At 39.2% G+C, this 9,094-nt stretch overlaps 1 pseudogene; it reads right to left on the reverse strand.

Annotated features, from left to right (window-relative positions):
* Positions 1-8,355: 8,355 nt before the first annotated feature.
* LOC102001778 lies at positions 8,356-8,773 on the reverse strand (annotated as a pseudogene).
* Between the last annotated feature and the right edge of the window lie 321 nt (positions 8,774-9,094).

Raw genomic sequence — 9,094 nt, forward strand, 5'->3', positions numbered from 1 at the left:
CCACAAAGCCAGTACATGCAGTAGGATCAAAACCCAGTACCATTGTCCTTGGCTTCTCAGTCAGCCCTCCTTGTCAGCTACGTTCAGAGAGTCTAGTTTGATCACATGCTCCATCAGTCCCAGTTCAACTGGCCTTGGTGAGTTCCCATTAGATCAGCCCACCATCTCAGTGGGTGGGCGTACCCCTTGTGGTGCTGACTTCCTTGCTCATGTTCTCTCTCCTGCTCCTTATTTGGACCTTAGGAGCTCAGTCCAGTGCTCCAATGTGGGTCTCTGTCTCTATCTCCATCCATCGTCAGATGAGGGTTCTATGGTGATATGCAAGATATTCATCAGTATGGCTATAGGATAGGGACAGTTCAGGCACCCTCTCCTCAGCTGCTCAAGGAACAAGCTGGCGACATCTCCTTGGACACCTGGGAACCCCTTTAGAGTCCAGTCTCTTGCCAACCCTAAAATGGCTCCCTTAATTAAGATATATACTTCCCTGCTCCCATATCCACTCTTCCTCCATCCCAACCATCCCATTCCCCCAAGCTCTCCCCATCCTCCCCTTGTGTTATTATTTCTGGGGCTAAGCTAGCTGTGCAGAATGCGGGTGGGATGAAAAGCAGGCCGCTTGCCTCATCACTACATTGCATCCTGAGGAGAATTGGTTTATTATATTTGTAGCCAGAAGACCCTCAAAATAGTGCGTCAATGTGGCATAACGCTAACCCAGCTTGTAATAATTTCATGTAAGGCTTTATAAAATTAGATTCTGGTGGGATTATTATTGCATACAGAATGAAACCCAAGGTTCTAGGTGGCTTGTGCATGTGAAATCACAGAGTTCTGTAGTCCTACACTGTTGTTCGGGGTTTCTGTCCTGCCCAGTTCCCGCAATCATTAAGTTCCAAAGAAATCATACAGAAGTCTACATTAATTATAAACTGATTGGCCCATTAATTCAGACTTCTTATTAACTCTTACAACTTATATTATTCTTGTCTATTCTAGCCTCACCTTATTCAGCAAGGCAGTCATATCTTACTTCTGTGGCTGGGTAACGACTGCAGACTAAAACTTCCTTCTTCCCAGAATACTCCTGTTCTCATTGACCTGAACCTCTCCTTCCTATCTAGTTGAACCTCTCCTTCCTATCTAGTTGTCCCGCCTATACTTCCTGCCTGGCTACTGGTCAGTCAGAATTTATTAAAATACAATTTATTAAATTGACAGGGTACAAACCATTGTCCCACAGCACTACAAGGTAGTAGTTTTATAAAGGATAAAATGTGAGTTTTGTGTTTAATGACAGAAAATGATTTGGCTTTGTTAAAAAGTTCTAGAAATGTTAATGGTATGTCTCATTAATATGATGAAAGCAGTCTCTAGAAACTCAGCTCTGGTACTTTGTTTATTTACATTGTATATAAATTCATTTTAGATGAACTCAGATTCAAATTGACTTCATTATTTTCTGTTTGAGAAACAATAACACTTTTATGTCCTGGGATAGTTTAATGAAATCAAATGATTCCAATTTGATTTGGTGATTAGCGTTCCCCAAATGAACATTTTTATTTGAAACTGCTTTGCCTACTTTTTCGGTGCTTGAGATTTTCCTTGATTACAAAGACATCAATACCCATGTTTGCCTGCTCTAACCAAAGCTGCCAGAATAACATTGACATTTGTCAGTTTGTTACTTTCAAGTATCTTTTGTTATTTTAACCTATTTATTTACTATGTTCATCTGTGTATGCATATGTATACATGTGTATGTATTATGTGTTTCTGAGTATAGGTAGCATGTTCTGCAAAGTGCATGACAGAGTAAAACTCTTTATAGTTTATTCTTCTTTGATACTGGGTTCTGGGTATAGAACTCAAGTCATCAGGGTTGCATGACCAACATTCTTACTTGACGAACCATTTTGTCAGCCCTAAAACATCTTTTAATCACTATTAAGTAGTGTTGAACCTCTGGTACATTCTGGACTATGTTGTCCCCAAGGACTTTGTTTACCAAATTGTTTAGGGAGAGAGGTCAATCAGTAATTGCTTGCCAGGTAAGAATAAGGATCTGAGTCTGATCCCTGAAACCTGGCAGGCAAGGTGATGGTGCATGCTCCAAATCCTAGCCCTGGGAAGGCAGAGATAGGCAAATCTTTGAGACCTACTGGCTAATTTCTTAGCCTCAGCCTAGTGAAAAATGCTCTCTCAAAAAATCAAGGAGAATGGTTCCCGAGGAAGGACATCCATGGTTGATCTCTGGCTTCCACATACGTGCACACACACATACACACATGGACATACAGAGTAAGCATAGATACATGCACCTGTTCAGTACATCACATGTGTATTGTGTGTGTGAGAGAGGGTGTGTATGAATCTAACTGTGTTCACACATACCATAACACCTATACGGATGTTGGAGCACAACTTGGATGTTGATCTTCATCACACACACGCACACACACACACACACACACACACACACACACACACACTTTAGCCTTGAAAACACTCACTAAAAAAGACTTGGGAATATGATTTTATTGTTTAAATTCCTTCTACATACGCATTAATACCCAAGTTAAATATAAGAATTCATGTAAAAGTCAGACAAGATGAGTATATTGGTATTCCCAGTGCTGGGAGCATAGAAACAGGTCAGCTCTTCTCCGAAAATTGTAAGCACTGGATTCAGGAAGAAACCTATCTTTAAAATATATTTTTGGGCACAATAGAGAAAAAAATTCACTGTCAACCTCTTGTCTCCACATTTATACACATGTGTACCTATACATGTTCACAACAGGTATACACATACATATATGCAAAGACTCTCAGGACTGTATAGACCTTAATGTGAATTTTGGCTCTGTCTAATTAAAAATTATCTTGAAAATTTAGAATTTTTCTATAAGTCAACCCATCATATGCTATTATTAACATTAACAACATTGTTCTGTGAAAATCTAACTTTTATATTATAAAACAAAAAAAGAATAGAAGACCACTGTTTTATATTTCACAGCTCTTTTAAATTGGAAAGCAGCTGGATTCTGCTCTGGTCTGTGGACAATCTGTTGCAGTATGTTTTGATATAAGTGAGTGAAGAGAATCTGACCTCACCAACATAAGAGTACTTAGACAAGAGAAAAGAATATTTTAATATCCTATTTGTAGACAATTGTGGGTAATCTTTGAGAGTATAATAGAATTGGAAAATGGCAGGAGATCAAAGATTACCTGCAATGAAATATGTAGTTTCGTCAGAAAACTTTTGTGTCTCTGACTCATGAGGTTTTTTTTTGATCTCCTTCATGTCTAATTTTTGTGCATCATGTATTAATCTTTAGAAGGATACTTGTTTGCTCTGATATGTACAGAGTCCAGCAAAAGACACAGAGTTGGCTCAACTCTCAATCTAGTATAGACAGATGGAAATTTGTTGTCCTAGACTATGTCAGTGGGTGGAAAATTACTGAGAAGGAAGATGGCAGATTGGGGAAATTGAGCTAACTGATACAATAGCATTTTTAATGGATGTAAGTCAAGAACTTACAAATAATATATTAAGGTGATTAAATATGGACAGATTCTTTTTATTATTTTTATTATTATTATTATTATGCTCTACATTTTCCTCTGCTCCCCTCCATACCTGTTCCTTCCCCCTTTAACCCTCTCCCACTGAACTGTCTTATCGCTAAGGATTCTTGTAAAACCTAGGCAATATGGAGACCATGATTAAGGCAGCTTACAGTCCTTATAGAATTTTGGCTAAAGTTTGGTTAAGAAGGGAGATTTTATCAATTTCTTCTTAAGATTGAACATATTTTTTTTTGTCTTATTTAAGGGAATTACCACTGTTAGTATTCAGCTAAGCTCATAGAAACAGGCTTTAAAGATCCAGAAAGCTGTCAAGATGGCAAAGAGGATAGTTGTCAGTATTCTTATTTTTACTTCTGGGCTCAAATTTCATTAAGTGACATTGAATACCTTACATTATTTTTTCTTTTAAGAGATAAACCCACTTTATTACTTCTATAGAATATACCAGTGAAATGTCTATTGTCTACCTGTTTTTCTTTAAGTGAAAATAGCATTTGGTTCATCTGATAATTAAAACAATTATTCAAGAGCCATCTCTCAAAACAAATCTCACATACCAATATTTGAACTTATGTATATTTCAACACATGTCAAATTAAAAACATGTGTCAATAGTAAAGATTATGCAACTTTTGCTTTTTCCTCAAGGATAGTCTTAGTTGAACTTGACATTTCAAAAAAGTTGACAGGGAAAAGGGTGAAAATGCAGTATTATTAATGTTGAGTTCTTCTATTTTGGTTTGTACTAAGTCCCATAAGCATCAGCCATTTGCTTTTGTACAAACTAATGACAATCGCCAGTTTATTGTTATGAAAATAATTTTGAATTCATGGATTCCATGGAAGAGTCTTAGAGACTCATGGGGACTTCAGAACACAGTTTTGAATTTTTGTAGGTTTACCTTATAAAAATTTGGTAAATGATTTATAATCTATTATATTCTTTCATTGGTTACGTATCTAGAGACCTACATACACCACTCCTATTGATATTACAAATCTGTATCTGTATGTGTATTTGAAGTGTATAAGTGTATAAAAAGAAAACAAAGGAGAAGAGGAGGAAAGAAGGGAGAAGAGAGAAATGCATGATACTGACAGAGGAAGAGGGGGGACACAGTGAGGGAGAAAGACTGAGATGAGCAGAGACAGAATATATCAACGACTGAGTTAAAAGAAAACTGTCCAACAAAGAGGTATACACTTTTATCTTTATTTTTATTAAAATAGATTATTCTTTCATACAATATACCCTAACCAGTTTCCCCTCCTTCCACTCCTCCCAGACCTCTCTCTCCACTTCTCCTCTTCCCCAGATCCATTTTCCTGTTTCCTCTTCACAAAGATGACTCCAAGAGACTAAATAGGAAAAAACAAAATATAGTAATACAAGACAAAAGCTCTCATGTTGAGGCTGTACAAGGTAAACCAATAAGAGGAAAAGAGTCTCAAGAACAGGCAAAAGAGTCAGAAATATACATACTATAAAACACCAAGCTAACAACCCTAACATGTATGCAGAGGATTTGGTGCAGATCCATGCAGACCCTCTGTTTACCATTTTAGTCTCTATGAGCTCATGTAAGCCCTGCTTAGTTTATTCAGTGAGCCAAGTTCTCCTGTTTTCCTCTATTACTTCTGACTTTCCTCCCCCTTTTCCATGGAGTTACCCAATCTCTTATAGCAGATACTAGATGGAAACCTTCAATTTAGATTCTCTTTCTATATAATCTCTGACTGTGAATCTCTGCACCAGCTCCCATCTGATGCTGGAGAAAATCCCTCTGATGATGATTGGATATGACACTGCTCTATGACTATAGAAGAATATCATTAGGAATCATTTCATTGATTTTTGCTTTTTAGACTAATTATGTTTTGTTCTACCCTCAGGTCTCTGGGCTATCCAGTCTCCAGTTCCTGCCCATTCAAGCAGTGTTGGGTAAGGGTGCCCTCATGGAGTGGGATTCAAGTTAAATCAAACATTGGTTGGCCACTCCCACAAGTTCTGTGCCACCATTGTTTCAACACATCGTGCAAGCAGGACATATTATAAAAAGAAAGTTATGTGACTGGGTTAGTATCCAGGTTTCTCTTTCCATAGTCTGAAAAGTACCCTGTTGTGACAAAGAAACTAGAATGTAGAACACAAGGCTCCAAGTGCACACCAGCTCGACCTCTCTATGTTCAATGACCTTAGTGGAAGCTATCCTCAGCAAGAGGGCCCTGCTGTCAGTTTGCAGAGCAACCCTCTGTCCTAGCATCAGTCTGGGTTATTTAGTGATGCACCATGGAACCTCCTTAGCCAACAGCTCAACTGAATATAACTTAGTTCTACCACCATCACTCGAAGACTTGACAGGCAACAAAAGATGGCCAGTTCAGAATCTGTAACCCGCCATCACTATAAGTCCTCTTAACAGTTACGTTCACTGATTCCACAAATTTTCCACTGCACTGTGTTTCCACAACAGCCCCTAGAACTTTCCCTTTCTATTGGTTATTTTAAGACTCATTGAGATACACATTTTTAGAACAGATAGTCAGAGATAAGTGCTTGCCTTAGGGCATCTGGTATCTAATTCTCTGAAATGTCCTAAAGAAGGCAGAGAAAGGCAACAAGGTTTGAGTTAGATTTTTTTTGATGGGCCTTAATTGTCTCATTTAAAATATGAGTGCTGTCTCTGCCAGAGAATTCTGAAGACCCCTAGACACATCTGACCAGGAAGAGAAATAGGAAGCATTTATTCATGGATTTTTTTTGCTTATTGTTCATATGTTGACCCATAACTACATACCGCTACATTTCCATGCTACTTCTTTTGAATATGAGAGAAATAGGACATGTTCTACCTTAGTTCCATCATATAGTATTATAAGCATCCAAGGAGTAAAAATGATCTGAATAGGCAAGGTTGGAGCTGTGTTACAGTCAGGAGGAATCATGAACCTAAGTGGAAAAGATGTTCTGTATGCTGCTTTGAACTTTTGGCTTTGGTCATGCAGTGTGTGTATGGGGCGTAGGTGTATGTGTGTGTGCACACAGAAGCATGTATGTGCACCTGTAGTAGTAAAAAGTCAATGCCTAGTATATTCCTAAATTGATTTCCACATTTTTTGTTTGTTTATTTGTTTGTTTTGAGAAGGATCTCTATGTGAACACAGAACTCATCCTTTGTGTTCAACTGGTTGGCAAACACTATCCGAGGATCTAAGTAGCAGCACAGAGATTATAAATGTGATCCGGAGCTCCCAGCTCTTTACATGGGCACATGGAAAACACTTTCCTCAATAAGCCTCCTCTTCTCAGTACAGGCCTGTAGCCTTTATAAGGATAACCTATTGAAATCCACTCCCCTTCCTGAGTCTTGATTTGGTATTTTGAGAACATAGGTGAAATCTCAAAAATGACTTATGAGAACATTCTTAGCACCAAGTAAGCATTCTCTTAACCTGAATTATGGGGAGAACTGTCCATACCGTATACTACAGTCAGAGCCTCCACACCATGGTGCTCTGACATGACTGTTACAGAATTAAAGGAGAGCTCAGCTTTCAATAGCTTTATGCAAACTCAGAGACAAAAGCACAAATCTGCCAAAACAGCCAGCATCAGTTTCTGTACATAGCAACTTTCTGATGCATTCTTAGAGCTCTCTGTTTCTGACATTCTAAATTACTTAAGAATCTCATAGTTGTGGATTTCTACTGATAAGAGGGCCTCAGGGTATAATTGAATTGTCTACATTTTACATTTTATATTAGTGTTTTGCATTTAGCAGCCTAGTCTTCTAATTTGGGGGGGGGGCTTTAAATGACCATAGTATTTGAAACATTAGTACTATTTTAGAAATTTATTCCAGGATGAGTTCATAAATTTATGTATGAAGGAGAATTATTTCAATGTAACTCATAATCACAACAATTTGAAGATAACCTAAATGTTCCAATACCAGTAAAAGTTTTAGGTAATTTATGGTAAATGGCATCATGAGATGATTTACGGGGATTGAAATAAATGTTTTCAAAGCTGTGGGAATCCTTCTGATATGCATATGGATATAGAAGAACATATTTAAAGTAACCATGTGCTGAAAAATATGTGCATGCATGTGAAAGGGAAAGTACACACAGCTGCACTCTGCATACCTCAGAGATGATTTATGTTTTCCATTATGTCTGCCAATGGCCTTTCTATTTTCATTATGAATATTTGATACACTAATATTAGAAAAAGAGTGTGAATAAAATACTAGCGGGGAATGCTTTTTAAAATAGAGAGGCATTCATGTGGATACTGTGATTGAGAGATCAAAAGCAATCAGCAGATATTAAATATTTAACACATTAGCCTACTTTTCATTGACTGCTTTCTGTCACCCATGGCAGGTCTCAACTTTAAGATTTTTTTTTTAACTTTTCAGAAAAGCAGGAATTCTGCAGCCATGGACTGGGGCCAATATAGGGTATGCTAGGGCAGGAAGAAATCACAATTTATAAAATCCATATCATAGTGTTTTGCTTTTCTAACGTTATCAGATCTCCCCAAGGTGGCTTCTTCCTCTTAGGATCAGGAGTAAGGACTTTAAGTCATTGCCAGTATGAAGGACTTCCTCGGGACTCGCCATGTTCTGCCAATGGCACTTCAGTGTCACACAACTCAGACTCAAGGAAAACTTTTGCAGTTGGAGCCTCTCTAGTTTTAAATGTGGGGACACGAGACAGTGTGTGTGGGGGGGTTCACTTTGCTTTGCCTTAGGCTTTTCTCGGAAAGCGCAAGTTCCTTTGGTCAGGGGAGCATCGTAGGGGGCGGGCCTGGGTGCTGCGGCCGCAGAGGGTGCCAGGGCCTGGGCGCAGATCACTTGCGAGGTTGTTGGATATGCTGTGTTCTTGGAGAAACAAGTTTGTCTATGGAGGCGTGCGGCTTCTGGTGGGCCACTTGTGCAGCCGCTGGGGGAAGGTCTTTGTCACCCCGGGCAATAACACGGAGATGTACACTGTTGGTTTAGGCGGGCTGGTGCTTTCCCATTCTTGCTCATCTTTGTCTTTTTCTTCCTTCCCGTCTCCCGTGTGTGGATGTTTCTGCACAATCCGCATTCCGCCGGCTTTCATGGCTGGCGGGTGTCCAGCTTTGGTCTCCAGCTTCCCCTTCTGGAGGCGAAGACATGGCGCAGCTCCTTTAGGGGGGGCTGGAGAGATGGCTCAGTGGTTAAGAGCATTGCCTGCTCTTCCAAAGGTCCTGAGTTCAATTCCCAGCAACCACATGGTGGCTCACAACCATCTGTAACGGGATCTGGTGCCCTCTTCTGGCCTACAGGCATACACACAGACAAAACATCGTATACATAATAAATAAATATTAAAAAAAAAGGCTCCTTTAGCTACACATAGAACCTTCTGGAGTGCTGCTCACAGAGTACTCCTGGCATCAGCTCTGTGACCTGCAGCATCTGCACCACCAGCCGTTCTGGAACTCTTCACCAGGCCT

The sequence above is a fragment of the Microtus ochrogaster genome, unplaced genomic scaffold (assembly GCF_000317375.1).
Source record: "Microtus ochrogaster isolate Prairie Vole_2 unplaced genomic scaffold, MicOch1.0 UNK1, whole genome shotgun sequence".
NCBI classification, from domain to species: Eukaryota; Metazoa; Chordata; class Mammalia; order Rodentia; family Cricetidae; genus Microtus; species Microtus ochrogaster.